General features: G+C 32.1%; 2 protein-coding genes across 11 annotated transcripts in view; both read right to left on the minus strand.

Moving 5' to 3' along the window:
* Nca (neurocalcin homolog) overlaps positions 1-18,188 on the minus strand; it is a 263,690-nt gene that overhangs the window by 46,669 nt on the left and 198,833 nt on the right. The gene's annotated exons all lie outside the window — the stretch shown is intronic.
* The window catches only part of LOC143433347 (neuronal calcium sensor 2), a 238,126-nt gene that overhangs the window by 21,823 nt on the left and 198,115 nt on the right, over positions 1-18,188 (minus strand). The gene's annotated exons all lie outside the window — the stretch shown is intronic.

Here is an 18,188-nt window from a genome sequence, read left to right on the forward strand (position 1 = left end):
CTCTGAACATGATCAGCTAGGTGGCTGAGTGGGGGAACCGGATGAACGTTAGCAGAGCTGATGGGTTATGGTAATCGCGTGTGAATACTTATGGTATTTTGCGTGGATGTATTTGGAAATTGAATTTTCTCAAACTTAATAAACGATCTCTAATAGAATTTCGTCGCAGGAGAAATACTATAATCGTGTCTAAAAGATATTAAATATTAAGGTTATCTTCAGTATCTTGAGATGAGCTAGCCGTATGTTATTTCCTTCAAGAAAGACTATTTTACGTGTATGTAAAATGCAAAAATTGATTTATTTTTTAATTATTTTAAGTAATTAAGAAAATAATGTGAAATAATATGAAATTGTTAAAATGAAAATAACAAATTTAATTCGTAGTGCTAGAACTCAACTTTCTGTTATGAAGCGATCGTCCTATGCACTGAAACTCGCTGTAGTTATTGATATTGTTTGTGCTTTAACCGTCTGTGAAAAGTTAATATGGAAATGAAATAGTCTACAAAATATAATCTTTCAATTTCTACAATAGATTCGTCTCTCCAAATTTGATTAACATGCTTAAAGGACCAGCTGTACAGCTTCCCTTTCAAAATGATTTAATATCTCAAAGAAGCTACATACAGTTTTCTGGCGAGCACATTAAGTATCGTGTAATATTTATTTACTTCTCCAGTAATCAAAAATGTTTGCAGCAGAAATAGCACGAGTATTTTAGTTCAGTTTGAATGTTTGCCAGTATTGTACGCATAAATTAAATAATAATCTATACTAATTATTCAATCGTGTTAGTTTTTATAGCGTATTTAAAAAAATATGTGGAAATATTTAACTGATATTAAGATAGATAAAAGGAGAATAAATTGCTGTTGTAATAATAAAATGTTTAAACCACTTAAGCAAATAAGATTAAATATATGAACATCAATAAATCTGCATAAACAATTAATGCAACAATATAAGTAAAATGGGAAATTCTTTGCATACTATTTAGATAAGAAATATTACATATACATATGTAATATTATATGTTTGGCATGAAGCAAACCACCTAAATATCATTTTAATTTATGACAATATGGGAAATATTGTTTACATAATTTAAATGAAACATTTTTTTATAAACAGTATTTTGCAATATTTTTCTCAAGCTCACCATTTTTTTCGTGTCACTGTAGACAGAGTGATGTATAGGCAATCTGTATTACACGAAATATTCTGTACAATAAATTTGTGGGGGCGTGAAGTGGATTAATAGGTTATATTGGTCTAAAATAAACGCTTCGTTCACATAGAAGGTTCCAAACGTTAATTTATCACATTTTACCATTCGATTCAATGCTATTTTTTTCAAGTATATTAAAGAGTTAGTAGTATTAACGCGTTCCAAATACTGAATTGTCATATATTATTACAATATCTGTCTTTTTAAATATATTCCACCATTCATTACAATTAATTACTCGTGAATTTTAATTTCATTTTAAAAGTACCACTGACTCGGACCGAAATACCATATTTTTCTACGTACGTTTCAATGAAACGTGTTACGCAAAACCATATTAAAAATTGTCAGAAGATGTATAATCGAAGAAAAGACGGGTAATACAAAAATGGAAGAGAGAAAGAAAGAGAGCAAGAGAGGGAAAAGGAGGTGAAAGGTTGGTGGAAGAGACGAAGGAGGTGGAACAGGAGGCGAAAAGGAGAGAGCGTGTGTCATCAAAAGCGCAAGCACGCGCGAGCCATTGACTATGAGAAACAAAGAAGGAAAACGATGTCGTAATGAACGACTGATACGCGGTTCGAATGAAAAGTTTTGAGAAAGGACGCAGTCTTCAGGCAAGTTGCTTCGTCGGTACAAAACGTTCCATTTTCCATGCTCAAAGGGAGGAAGTCGGAACAGTTCGTGACTGGTTTAAGAATTAGACCTCCGTCATGAAATGACGTTAAAGTAGGTTCACATTGCATCTCGGTCTCGCCTCGACCGATTTTATATTCCTCCTTTGGCACTTTCTCCTATTCGTAAATAACTTTTTTATTTTAAATCATTAATGCGGTGTTAAATCCGCAGTTTTCATTTCGTACGATCCAAATGTTGGTACGTTTATATGCAGTTAAGCTTCAATCGTTTTCGTGTTGTACGTTGCTTTAGAATGATTTCTTTAAAAATATTTTTAAAATGGCGATTCCATTTACAACTACTACGTATAAAGTGATTTATAATGAAAATCAAGATGGATTTTACAGTTAAGTTTCATTATCTTTAGTAGTTTGATCATTTTTAGCAACCTTGGAAGACATATATATTAGATTCTTTTTTTATAATAAAAGTTTCAGAAAGTAAATTTGTTTCAAAGCTTGATTTATGAAACGTTGAAATTTAAATAGTAAAAGAGTGAAGAACCTGATTTTCAAAAATATGAATTCGGTTTGTAAAAGGACATTTTAGCCGAACTAAATAAATTCTTTAACCAATAAACTATCTTGAATTTCATACAATTAAGAATAACTCATACAATTAGAAATAATTAATGGTACAAATTATTCAACTAAAAAATAATTAACAATAAAAATTAATAGTTATTACTAAACACATTTCCAAAAAAAAAAATAAAAATTGAAAAGTGTCAAGAGCTATTGAAAACGCCTATTTTTATTTAAAAGCGAAATACTGGATCTACATTCGTATGATAATATGCACATATGTGCATCAAAGAACCAGTCCTTCATGCGGGAGCATCGAGTCCTCGTCGTGTAAAACGCGACATAAATGTAGAACATAATTAACACAACATACACACGAGGAGACCTCATTTTTGTGTGACGACACCGATCTATGTCAATGAAATTGCGTCTGTTTCACTGGCTATTTGCGGAATTAAACTCCTATCAAGGGGAACTGTGACGTATATCACCTGTATACGTACGTACACATACATACCATCGCTTAAAAGTGGGCACAGTTACTTAACTGTAATAAATGCTTGAGACATGTTATGATATTACTCAAGAATTTCTCTAAATATTACGTATCATATTCTATATTCCATCGATGAACATATTTTGCCCATAACTCATTAGATATCTTATCAATGATTACTCATGATTAAACAGCAATTACTTGTATACATTTCCCAGAAGAATTATGGAACTGATAGCGATGAAATGATAGGACAGTCTTAAATTTTTAGGCGTGGCTCTTGTGTGTTAAATAACTTTAAAATAAGAAAAATGATGATACTAAGGTAACAAAAGTTTCATAAAATGCAAAAAGGTCATAAATTTAGGAAAATTATATTGAATATTTAGATAAATATTTAAATATTTTTTAATGTACAATTTGGTATTGAGCCATCTAAAATTTGTCTTGAAACTCCGATATGGAGACAATGCAAATAATTTTCAGTTTATAATATAAGGACAAAAGCAAATCGTAACAACTTCATTTATTCTGTTAGCAAAGTACAAATTAAATCTGTTCAGGAAAGTTTTGTTTACGTAACTGTAAAGAAAGGTGTTACTTTTTCTTTTGAGTACAAAAGATTAACAATGATAATTTATACGACATAATACAGATTTAATAAGAATGCGCTGCTACTGTTTTTATACTTTTGAAAGAGGATTGTTTTTAATTATAGGAAATGGTGTATCATATTTTTAATTACAAAAAGTAATGGATAAAATCAGAATTGTAACGAACCAGAAACCAATAATACTTAAAGTAAAATATCATTTTCTATTAAACTCTTCAAAGACACTGTCACATGTTTGCACGTTTAGTTTACTTTTAAATTACATTTATTCTAAGTGAAAAAATTAAAATCTGTTGGACAAATATTCATCACAGAATCTTTCTAAGATAAAAATGAAAAAATTGTCGTATGGTAGCATTGATAATATTCATTCTGCTTGATAGTTACTGATTTATAATATTGTAACGCTAACTTTGAAAAATATGTATGTTGAAGATCTGTTAATAATTTGAAGAGTATCGTTAATATTTGATTAATAAAATCTGAAGCGTGTAAAATGGAGTCTGTTTCAATGATTATATTGTATTAATTTAAAAATACAATTTGAAATATTAGTACATCTTTAGAAGAAAACTATAAACGTACATGTACATGTGTCAGTGTCTTTGAGGAAATTAGAACGAGTGTCTGTTACATCGAAATACGTAGGTATACAATACGTAGATACTCTGGAATAGAATATAAAAAAATATTCACGTGATGCACTTCTTCTTTAAAAAAATATATTCTTTTTTCGAAAAAGAACAAAATAGATAAGTTTGAAGTTCTATTTTTACTTAATTTCTCCCTAAAATCCTACTAACAAAAAAAAGAGAATGATCAGTTCATTCTATTAATAGTTTATTAGAAGATAGAAAGAGAAAGAGGGAAAGAGAGGTTCGAAGCGATTCGAAGTAAATTTCTTAATTGCATTCGAACATTTGCCGCCTCGTTTGAAGAACATCTCGTGACAGCCTACACAATAAATGAAGAGTGACATCTGCGTGAAATGTTTAACGTTTAATGTATACGTCGACTATTTGTAGAGGATGGATATCTTCCTATTGGTTGACTAAGTAATGCTAATTATATGGTGTGGCATGCTTTCTGACGTGAAACGATATATCATTGCTAACAAATGTATAGTGCCCACGCCAGCACATACATCTTTATGAATTATGACGAAGACTGCGCAAAACCGCATTGTGTCCATATTGTTCTATACTTTTTCTTTCTATGTAACAGTATTCTATGGTTAATTTGACCAATTTTATAAGTTTATTGAGGGAGTTTAAAAAAATTGTAATATAAACCTAATAATATTTGTTGCCACACAAAATATTAAATATATAGGGTGTAATAGTTAGAAAACATTTCTTTTTTTTAATAACCCACTTATTTTTAATGATAGTAACTTCTTAATTTCGGAGATGCATCCTCTGATGGTAACTGTTTTGTTTGTCAGCTAATTGAGAAAGCAAACTCCCATTTTTTTTTTATAAAATTATATATAGTTGTCATTTTGTGAAAAGTAAGTTAAAAGTTGTGATTTTAATTTATTTGGGAAAGATTAAAAGCTTTTGCTGTTTGTGAAAAAATAGTTGATCGAATTGTTTAAATAATTCACCTGAATCTTCAATTTCGATTTATTCGCAAATTAAATGTACATGTCAATTCCTATATCGATTGTACCACTCGCATAATATTAATTCACAAAGAAAACTAAACGTAGACAGAGAATTTTTAAACTCGATTCTCCAAAAAATATAGCTTAATACAAAACGATTTTTTAATCTTTATCTTCGATTTACTTTTTCGTGCAAGAATCATTCTTTTCTTGGTTGTACTATCAATATTGAAACATCCTATATAACAGCACTATAATAATCTGTTTTTTAATGTTTGCATATTTCTTCAACTCTGTTTAACAGAACTCTGTTAAGAAAAATTTATAGTTTTGGACTTAAACGACTTGATTCTGACTATTTTTCAATCACAACAGTGACTCGTTGTTTAGCATGACGTTAGGAATTCTAACATTTCACTCTCGAATGGCTTAAATACGTGTCAAAAGCCATGAGCTTCTAAAGGGTGCATCTGGCCGCAACGGTGCGCTGATCGAAGAGTTAATACGGAGGAAATTCTGCAGCGTTGGCAAATCTCACCCATTCGCGTTACGCTTGGGATACTGGATCCTCCCCTTCCAGACGTAGGCGCTTAGAGTGCATTCGAACGACACTAATTAAGCACGCTGGTTGATAATTGGAATTTCCAAGCATGAACCAATCAGGATCTATTTAACTGGAATTGTCTCAAGCAGAAGCGGAGTTAAAGTTCTGTCAGACAGATTAAAAGAAACTGTCGGCGGGTACGTGGGTATTTTGTAAATCTCAGTTGCATCGTTGCACTTAAATATCTTTTCACTTTGCTGCGTGGTCCTACGAGAGATTTATATTTGACGTATTCAAAGATAATACATTATACATTAAATTACTCGGCTACATTGAACAGTTTTCCTTTAAAAAGACCAATAATTACGTGTCCGGAATAAAAATTTATTCACGTGGTTACCAGCTTGCGCGTGACACCAATGTGTCATCATTTGCAACTAAAGTTTGTCACGTGGTAGCACGTTACTGTCGTCAGAGGAAGAAGTGTTAAGACTAACTGACAACAGACGATATTTAAGTGTATAAATCGTCAATTCTAATGAAATTTGGCAGTATGTTTGGCCTATTCTTCTTAACTATTAACATTCGTATTGAACAGGTTAAAATTCGTATTGAACTCGCTAAAATTGAAGGGTGTTGCGTCCCTAGTTTCACCTTGCTTAATGGGTGGTTGGAATACCAAGTATGACTTTTTTGTTTCGTTTAAATATTTTAGATTACGATTGGTAATTACTACTGGAACATTCGTAGTACTTGGTTAAGAGTTTAATAATAATGCTATTTTACACTTTTTACAAACTTATATACAAACTGTGTTTTAGCGACCGATCAATCAGTTTGCTACCCCTCCTTTGGTGTGGAGGTGGTAGCTATCCGGTAGTTGGTGTAAGACCCTAGGAAGAACTGCTTAGACTACGCTCTTTGAGTTTATGGGACATCATTAGCTATCGAGTTAAGCCATTAAAGGTGTGAATGGTTAAAAATTCCAAAGCAACCTTTAAGGCCCTAATCCTAGTACATAAGAAAATTAAAGTTATAAAAATAGGTAAGTAATATTTGGAACTTCTCAGAAATAGCTAATTAATTGCGTTCGTACCATAAACTTGGTTTTAATTAAGAGGGCGAGCATTTTCGCGACGCGACAAAGGAACCTGGATAGTCTTGAAAAACAATTTAAATACTTTTATGTAACAAATGTTAAAATAAAATATAAACACGTGTTATAAATAAGCATCCTTGAGGATTTAAAAAATGATAAGAAACATTGGAACTAAATAAAATGTAGTAAATCTTCTAACAATCAGTAAATGCATTGCATTATTAAATTATGTCTCTGATTATAGGTCTATTCGTATGATTACATTGTATGTGTCGCATGCAACATTGCATATAGTGCTGCGTTCAGAAGAGAGTTGCCGATATCGTATTGGTTTTTCGAATCGATCCCCTCGATTTTTCTATCATTAATAAATATGGATTGCATCCGAAGTTATCAATATGAAATATACAAATAACGAGAAACAGAAACAAAATATTCCCCGCTTAAGTCCTAGTTAGAAAGAAATAGTTAAAGGTAAATTGAAATTGAAGATTTAATTGATTTATTTAGTCAATACCATCGATTATTCTTTCAGGGCGTACCTAAAATTCTTGAATTTTAAAAAATATATTAAGTATAAGTACTAACCACAGATATTTAAAAAGATAAAAGATGAACAATTGGATGTAATATTTTGACAATATACTTTAAACGTTTTACGAATGTTTTACATTCATTGTAACGATTGCATCTGTATCTATCAATCGATTAAACAGGTTTAAATCGTACAGGTGCGATTCGGGAACTGATGAATAATACAGTGGTTATGTAGAATGTATGTAAATAGCTTGACGATGTTTAAATTATACGTATACACTCACGTATGCCACGTATACGCAGCTATTGTAACCTACTGCACGTGTAATTATACATGTGCATAATCTTCCTTTCTGCTTCAATATGGTAAAAAGAATTTATTATCGATTAAATTATGAAAATATGCAGAAGCCATCCGTTTGCGAGCCAAGTAAGATACATGTTTGTAAATAATTCGGAACATTATTGATACATAAAATATAGCGGTAAATTCGTCGATCATGTGACAGAAATTAATCGCGTCGCACAATTTTTCTTGAATAACAAACTTTACAGTACAAACAACTCTAAGACTCTATCGGTGCCCGCCAATGACATAGCGAGTAGACATCGACTGAGACTCTTCCTTTCTATATCATTTTCGTGCAAATTCGCACGCATTTGGCAACCAGCTGTCTAATTAAATATTGCTAATATCTAGAGCTATCTATTACTTAGAACAAAGCTATCGGTATCAGACTTTCCTAACATCTGGAATGCTCGTGGACCCCGTGACGGCAGTTATGGACCAAACTACAGCATAAACACGACAGTTCCCTAAACGATGAAGTGAACACAGAGGATCAATTTCATGGCTACTACCCCAGGACTTAACGCCGCTTGGTTATTGTCCTCGATAACACTTGTAAAATGAAATTAACGGCAAATTATCCACAACGCGTGAATACATGAAACTTCGTATCATTATCGTATTTCACTGAATGCGTGTTACTCCGTAACAATATATCTATAATGTCGCGTCGCGAAAGGGATCGTTATACAAATAATTAGCTAGCTATAATATTTTTGAGAATAGGCCAACCATTATTACTTGCCCTCGTTCTGAATAACATAATCTGTCGAAAATACAAGATCATTTATAATGGTCTACACCCTTAACGTCGTAACTCCTGAAACCATTGGCTGTAAAGGTTAACCCATGCTCCACCATGAGATTTATGCCACGATCGAAGTGATCGCTATTTTTTTAGGAAAGGCCTTTAGCTGTTTCTCAACATATGGGCGCCAAAATTTAGATGATACGTGACTTAACCGTTCGACTACCAGGGGTCATTGCAGAACATAGGCGCTTATCTTAATTTTTGTTTGCTCGTGCTAGTAAACGCAAAATGTGTTACTTTTGAAATAACTTTTTAATTTCTAACATTATAATAGAAAGAAGTAGCAAATTGAACACTTTTAAAATTGCAAAATAGGATATTTTTATTAGTACTGTTAATATTTTGATTACACGCGGAGATGCTGTTGTCAGATAGCGGCTCTGCAGTAGTAATAAAGATCTCGTAGCAATAAAACGTATATCAAACTCCTTTTGTCTGATCCTTTTACCCTTTTATTAATTTTTTACATACTTCTCTAATTAAACAACGACTGTATAGAATAGAGATATCGCCCATAAAGAATACAGGTGTGTTTGGTTGTTTCAAATAAATGCAATATGACCATAATGCTATGCACACTCAGAAATCTCAGAAATATTATTACAAACAGAAAGTCGAAATTGATAGAAAAAATTCGGTTATGAACGTTCATCCTCAACGGTGATTCAAAATAATACAAATACATTATTATAAGTTGTTTAAAGAGAATTTCACGAAACAATTCCAAACGATTTTTATTAATCCATTAATAGAGATAATGACGAGAAGAAAAGAGAAAACGAAAAAATATCAATTATTACACACTTTAATCACTTATCGAAAAGGAATACAAGTATCACTGAACAATGATCTGAGAATAGTAAAATAGAATAGCATTATAAAATAATTTAACAAAACTCACATCCGTGCTCTCTGATATAAATTTATTTCGAAGTTTGAATACTTTAATAATTTTACAAGTGAATCTACAATTGAGGAAAAAGAAACAATAGTTTTCAGAAGAGTTATAGAATTTAAAAATAAGCGCGTTAATCTATCAGAGCACGAACATCGCTTCCGCTAACAGTTGCGTGTTCAGGGTGAAAGTTAAAATTGCTTGAAAAGTGTTAATAACGCGGAGCAACTTTTGATAATTATCCAGTTGTGTATAGAGCAGAGCCGTGCAAAGTAGAACTGCTGTCAGACGTGCTAAACGTAGTCGGCACGACACATGTGTATAAAGCAGCGTTTCACAAACTGTGTTCCACGGAACGCTGCCATTCCGCAAACAAGTTCAAGAATAAGGAAGGAAGCATTGTCTGCCTTCATGTTTTTAACATAGTTTAAAGCTTAAAGTTTAAAGTTCAATGTTATTATTTAAAATAAATAATACCTAAAAATTAATGTTCCTTAAAAATTTTTAAAGTTCTGGAATGCTACATAATTACGAAATTAGATTAGAACCAATAGAAGTTCTTCTGTTGGCAGATTTTACACTTTTTTATCGCTTTTAGTATCTTAAAATATATTGTGTTGAAATGCAAGTTTATTAAATTCTAGCGATACTTTTAAAATTTTTTAAACACTGCAAAATTATACCAAAGATCGTGAAATATCGTGGAATTCTTAGTCATTTATTTGGATGTAAACGAACACTTGTTCCGTGCTTTTAAGTAGTTTTAATGTCGCGAAACAACGTTAGAAGAAAATCGGAAAAATCAGGTAATTAAAAACAATAATTCATTTGTAAATATCGAAATTAACCTACAGTATTATAGCAACTACACTGAATAATATTTCATTAAATATTTAAAGGAATGTTTCTACAATATTTAAGATTCTTTGTTCAAACTTAGAACGATTTGTTGCACGACAACTATATTAAAATGCAAATACCGTAATCAAACGATTTTGAATTTTAGATTCGTAACATTTACTTAATCTTATTAAAAAATATTTAGAATCATATAATATAATCTATATTTGAAATAAATATGTACAGCCAATTGTGACAGTGTTCGGATATTTTTTAAAACGGAAAATTGTATCAAACAACTTTAGTTTTTCTAAAATTTTGAAAGACTTAGTTTGCTAAAAAAAAATCTGGGGAAAATTGCAATTGGTTGGAATCGTTTAGTAACTACTGGAGGTCGTTTTTCATGATCCACCCTTTGAAACTAACTTTTTTAAGTTCGGACCAAACGATTCAAGTTTTTCGGGAAGTCAGGAGGATTAATTTATAGATGATGCCAAAAATGTTTCGAAAAAATTGTACAGGGTTAAAAGGCAAAGGTCGATCTTTATAATTTTTTGTCCAAGCTCGTAATGAAAATTTAAAACATGCATTTTATAGATTTATATTTATACATACTAAGGATTTCGTCGAAATTGGTTGATTTTAAACCAGGTAGCAGACACAAAAATATCTAAGAATATCTAAATTCTTTAAAGCTATAGATTCCAATAGAATTGTTAATATGTATATAACTGACGATTTTACAAAATGCATATTGTGAAAGGTTTATTACGAGTACAAATGAAAAAAAACCTTGGAATTTTTATCATTTTTTTACACATAACCTAAAAAACTAATCCTAACCTCTCAAGGGAACTCAAATGGTTTCATATAATTAAAAAAAAAAAAGTTATTTTGTTTCAAAGGGTATACGAATACTCTTGCGATTTTATTATAGCATTATTTTCTTGTAGAAAACGATGTATTACTTTATCACTTCTACTTTACTGGTCAGTATTTTAATCTCGTTTCGCCAGTATTTAAATATGGAGGGTCAATATTTAAATATGAAGGGTCAGTATTTAAATATAAAGGCCAGTATTCTACTGGTCAGTATTTAAATCCCTTTTGTAGGTATTTAAATATGAAGGGTCAGTATCCTTTGAAAATATGTAAAGCCCCCACTGGTAGCTAAACAAATACCAACTGGTCAAAAACGCAATTATTTTTTAACTTATAATGAATCTACAATAGAATGTTTAATACTATGTTCTTTCTACGTTATATTGTCCATTTATTAATTTAACTAACTAACCGAGTCGAAACTGACCGTTTTTTTTATTTATGCTGATTATTTGCTATTTATGCACTGACCGTTTAGTATTTTTATACCGACCTTTTTGGTAATAATAAACTGACCGAAAATTTATTTATATACTGATCAGAAAATGATTTAAATATCGACCATATAACTTGTTGTCTTGCTTTTTACAGTTACGGTTACGATATACAGTGTACTAAAGTTATTTAACGGAATATATGTAACTAGTGCTATCGAAAAGGAGAAAAATAATGCACCTAAAATAGATATCGTGCATTAATGGTAGGGGTGGAGGAAACGTAAAAGTCTCAAGTGGGAATCGATAATCCGCAACCTCTGACTGTCCAACGAAATAAGACTTGAACGCCCACTTGACCTTGTTAATTTCTCTGTCGTATTACCTTTGTTGACGATTATATTTCAGAAGAATAGCACGTGTCGAGAAATCCGAATGATCAATTACGCTTTGCAAATATTTGATATTGTATCGCATCCAATCCTTTCGAGTCTTTTTCTTATTTCTTTTGTATTTTCAAATAAATAAACGTATCGCGAATAGCAAGCAAACTCGAAGTAATATCAGTAGGAGGGACTAGAGGAATGATAAACGAGTAATCGGTCAGTTTTAAATCTAGAACAGGGCTTTGTTCGAAACCAATCTTTCTTCGTGCTGTCCTCAACCTTCAATTTAAGGAACCAATCTGCAGCGATTCGTCATCGTTCCACCGCAGCGTTTAGCGAATGAACGCAATTGAAATGTCACGTTTCCGTTATGAATTCCTAGAGAAACCGAGAGATTGTACAGAGAATTATTGCTTCGATTTATTGTTCTACCTTCGATTTCACAATAGATGTAAATAAAGAAATAGATGTCTTTTAGACTTTACAAAAGCCCTTTGTGCTATTTTAATAAAACAGTGTCGCTACATTTTTCAAATTATTTGCGCGGTGAATTAAAAAATATTAAAGACAGGTCGACTAATTGAAGCTTTGTAATCAACTTAATTAATTCGAAGCTGTTTTTAAGCTCTGTTAAGAATTATCTATGTATTAAAATACATGTGAGATTTAAAACGTTTATTCAATTTTCTACCTTGATATTATTAGAATATCGTGCGTAATAAAAATTGTATTGTTAACGATGAACAATAATGCAAATTTTCCTTTGCAATTTAGAAACCGTAGGAGAACAGTTGAAGAACATTACTCCAACATCAAAAGCTCATCTAGTAAGTTAGTAAGACCTATTAAATTAAAATTTATGGTCAGTACATATTTCATATACTGTATACAGTATATATTTTCTTGAAAACAGAGCCTCACTTGCGGGAACTTCATTTTCCAGTTTTGACTTATTTTTAAGTGAATAGTCGCCATCTGCCAGGTTGTACCGCTTCGAAATATCGAATAACATTTGTTAAATCATGGAACGATGCATAGTTCAATAATATATTTATACATCGTTCTCACTTATTCTGGTTTTCTGAAACGGCGATGTCCATTGAGTATCAAGGTCATGCAATCTCACCCTTCTGAAGGGCATTCTTATGCATCTGTGCATCAATTGTGAGACACGGATGTAAAGATTTGTACCAAAAACAAGTCGTGTGATCATGTATCTAGGAACAGACAAAATGCGACTACGTTACATTTGTACAGATAAGAAGATGAATGTTAAAGCATTTCTTGTTCCTTGTCGCAGTCGCGTGGGTGACTCAAATTTCACAGACGAAGCTCGTGTGTATACAGAGTGTTACACAAAAACCGTTCAATATTTATATGGTACATAGAACACTCTGTACCAAGTAAAAAATTTTAATAAACATAGGTGGAAAGGTTAATCGTTTCTGAGATAGAAACATTTTTATTTGCTGGCATTATGATTAACTTATTTGCTTCCCTCGCGCGCGATTCAGTGTTTACAGGCCACGTTCTGAATATTCTTGTTCAAGTGCCGACAGCAGATTTCATTTATTATTAGGTATGGGAATAAGTTTTAATAGTTCACCCATAGATGGCATTAATATCATTGCTTGCACCTTTTCTAACCTTTTTTGAAGTGTGAATGTAACCATTCGAATGCATTATAAGACTTTTGTTTAAAGTATAATCAGAAGCATTCATATCGCATCGAAGATGTCGGAATTTGTTCGAAAGAAGCAGCATTTGTGGGAACCTCTTCTCCGCTACCGTATCTTTTGAAGAAAAGTGCTGCAGAACCGTGTTGTTTGCTTGTAGATGTTTACGGCGGCCATGCTCTATTGCAGTCAACTTGCAGATATTGGTTCCAACCCTTGAAGAGTGGTGATCTTGATGTCAACGACAAAGAATGCGATGGTGCCCGTAAAAAGTAGCAAAATGAGGAAGTCGAGGAATTGCTTGATATTGATTCATGTCAGACATTTATTTCGAAGAATTGCCTCTAGTATCGGATAATGATCGATCCATCGTTGGAAAACGCCTACATACGCTGGAAATGTTTTTTCTACGTGAAAAAACGAATAAAACTTATTCCCATACCTAATAGTATTACACAGTTACAAGGTATCGTGCTGCAAATGTCAGCGTATTGTTCTAATGAACAATTGGCAGATATGCATTTTATGTATTTAAGAAATATCGGGTAGTAGGGTGCATTCCTAAACATTTGGATGGATTATAGCGTTGGGATGTCCTCGAGGCTTCAATACGCCTAAGAAGGCCACGTATTGCTTAACCATTAACTTTAGATCCCATTGTAATCTTTTTTGCTATTTTTTACATGCATGTATGATCGTGCTAATTGAAGTGCTTCAGCTGCACGACTCTCTTTACAAGAGGAAGTTTTCTAATCGGAGAATTCCTTCTTGGAAGCAACTAACTTAATTATAATGTTTTTACTGTATACCATATAAACTGAATGGTTTTTCTTCTAGCAACCTGTATAATAGTTGCATGCATGCATTATGATACTACACTACGTCAAATGCTGTAACATCATAATATTAGTTTCTTTAAACATTTGCGTAACCACGGTTTTATACTTTATTCCGGAAATACTTAAAAAAAAAAAAAAAATGCAACACGATCGAACTTTTCATTTTTTATTGCGAATTATTTTTCTGTAATACCAAACAATTTACTTCAACGAGAATTCTGATAAATTTAATGAGTGATAATATGATACACGATATATGATAATAATGTACGATGTATGATACATGATACATGATACATGATACATGATACATATAATACAATATTAAAGTAAAATTTAGATGCATTATTATATTATATATACATTGAAAATGAAATATAGAAAAATGTGGAAAGGAGTAACTTTCCAGAAAATAATTCGCACATTAATTAAAGCAGAATTGAATTATTGTTAAAAGATTATAAAAATAATGTCTTTGAATATGTGAAAAATAATCTAAATCTCTAATAATGGGAAAAGAATATCGCGACAGATATTACAGGAAAATTTTCTTATGTTAGTAAATTCGAGGATGCTTAATTGTTAACGTAAAATGATGCAGAAATTTCACGTCTACCACCGAAAACGAAATCGCATCTAGTGAAAAAATTACGACCTATTTTTTTAACGATTGCAATAAAACGAAGTATTCTTTACACCGTTCCGTTCGCCACGGTCGAAGCGATACTTTTTACACACCTTTGCCACAAAGGTTCAATCAATTCTACCCTCAATTGCATCTACAGCATGCCAATTACATGCTTTGTAAATGCCAGCTATGCACTCGGTAAAATGCATCGGCAATTCTACAACAGATAAAAAAAGGCTCGATTTTCAGATATTGTATGTTACTGATAAACCCAACCGTAGTCGGAGTCACTATTCCGCGAATTGTTCACCAAACAAAGTGGGCCATTATTTTATTATATATTCTCGTTTAATCCAGTGTATTAAACCGGCACCGCAACATTAATTTAACACTGGCTTTACCAAGGGGTCATTTTGACCCCTCTGAGAAAACTTTTCGTTCATTTTTAGTGTTATATGAGAATATTTTAATTAAATTAGAGATTCTGAATGTAAGTAAAAATTAATGAGAATACTTTCATAAAATGCTGCAATAATTTTCTTCAAGAAAATTAACGAAAAGTTAGAAGGGTCAAAATAGTGTTAAAGTAGAAATAAATTATTGGTCATTTAAATAAACACGTAATTATCCAAGAATCGACGTTAACCAGTTAACTGTGGAATTTAGTATTAAAAATCTCTTACAGAGCGCGTAACTAAATCAAGCAATGACTAGTAAATCCACAACGAACGCAGAGCAGATGCTTCTATTTTTTACAAAAAAAAATTAAGCGCAACGAAGATGGATTATATTTTCGTTCGATGAAAAGTTAACAATTATACTCGTCAAATTTTGGATTGACGCGTATACACGTTAAACGCAGTTAACACCTAGCCACCCGAACGGGGAGATCCCTCCACTTTAATGCTAGTCGCTGAATGACCGATCGGGGATATCTCTCATTTTTACCTTAATTACGAGAAAACAAAGCGATTGATTGTGTTATCGTAGGTTAAAACCGTACGATGGTTGAAATAGGAAAGTTTTAGGATGGTCGTTGCGATGTACATCGTACAACGACGTTATAATGCACAGGCAGGTAGGAGCAGTCACACGAGTTACGTCCGTCAAGTTTGACGTCTGTGGAACGCCAACGACGGACGGTAAACGCTACAACGTTCATCGATTTTTCAGCTCGGACGTTGCTCCATTTTACGTATTCCTACGAATCTAACCACACGATCGACTAGCACAAGTATAAAAATTTCATAGTCAACCGTCCGACGACGCGCTTGATCCGTATCGTGTCAGAAGAAATTCAGAATTGTTTCATGTAACGTTAAGCGAAGGTCAAAACTAAGTCCATATAAATCAGCGTCATCTCTGTGCGATGAGGATCAGAATACACCCACAATATCTTCTGCTTGTCGTAACAGACGACTAAAAGGAGGAGGAAAGGGTTAACGAAGATGTAGATAGGAGTAACGGATTTTATTAGGTCGATGCAAAAGGAATGTCGGTTTTTATATGATTAAACTTTTATCATTTTTATTATTTTAAAGCTTAGAATCTGCTCTTTATTTTGATTACAAATATTATTATATTTATTAACAATATTTATTATAAAATTTATAAAAATTTCAATGATAAAGTTCAACTATACAAAAACTGACATTCCTTTTGCATCAACCTAATAGTTAAGAAGAAGAATGATGTATGCGAGGATATTAAATGCGAAAAGTATGCAAAGCGAAGAATATGCAAAAAGATAAGAACGTTTTCCGTTGGATAAAATAGGAGCGTAGCGGTCTTCACAAACGCCATCTACTGGCTATAAAAGACTAATTTGTAAAACCAATCGAAAATGATAAACCGTGAACTGCAAATCAGCATCAATAATAATGGCTGATTTCTAATTAAATTGTAGGTTAGGTTAGAAAACTATACAACACAAGCTGATACGAGTAGTTTGTATGAATAATTAACTACAAACTATGTTGTCCTTATACTAGAGTCTCGTAAGCTTTTTAATTGTTACTATATAATTAATTGATTCTTTTTGTGTCATATGAAATCTATATTCTTAAGAATTTTATCGTTTGCTTTAGGTGTTATTGTCGATAAAAACCAATAATCAGCATGGTTTGTGCATTTATAGGAAAATTTCTGATAACTGAGGTTGAAAAATTGTGAACAGATGAATTCATAATTAATTTCAACTGTAAAGATAAATCTCGTAATAGAAAAATTTTTGTTAAAGAGAGACTGCTTAACTTGTATTTACTAAGTAAGTTTTACTATACAGAAATCGTGTTCTAAGAGTATCGTGTTAAAAGAAGACTGTCGCAATTTTTGATCCGCATTATAGGATGGTTTACTGTACTCGAAGTTGCAATGCATTTGATGCGTGTAGAAATAAAAGTAGAAGGAAACGTGTACGCAGTATAGTAATATTGGGTTATGGCCAAAAAGTCTGTCAGCTTTTTTGCAACGTAACGTTTACATCGCGATGTGTGCACGAGTGAACATTTAGCAGTTAAAAATAGACGTTTTAATGAGTAATTTGAAAGTAAAAGCATGAAGATTGGTTGTATGTGCATCGTGCTCGGTAGAGGCTCGAAGCGAACGAGAATGAAACGCAATTCCAACATATTATATGTTATTACACCTGTAGGATTAAAAATGGAGCGCAAACCAGAAGAAAGTATGTTTAGTGTACAGTATGAGAGTGACGAAAATGGTGCAAATTTTCTGTACGGAATTTTACGCAAAAAAATTCGAAATGCTCGTAGAAATGATCTAACTTAGGCTTTAGTTAGAAGAAAGAAAAATTTCTCTAAAAATAGAACTGTCTATCCTATTAATTACTATTGCAAGTGTTTTATACACATAACTCCACATTAAAATTATATTTTATCGCGAAACATACACAAAAAATTGCTTCTTCATAAGAGGTGCGGGAAAGTTATCGGATATAATATTTCAAATATAATAAAATCATAAATATAAAACAACTTTTTTTATCTCTGCAATATACAGTTTGCGTCATTTTAATCAATAGAGATTAGTGGCGCACAAAGTAAACGAAACAATACCTTATTCAGAAAAATAATTAACGTCAGCTCCAATTATCTCCTTCCAATG

This window comes from Xylocopa sonorina, chromosome 2, assembly GCF_050948175.1.
Source record: "Xylocopa sonorina isolate GNS202 chromosome 2, iyXylSono1_principal, whole genome shotgun sequence".
Taxonomy (NCBI): domain Eukaryota; kingdom Metazoa; phylum Arthropoda; class Insecta; order Hymenoptera; family Apidae; genus Xylocopa; species Xylocopa sonorina.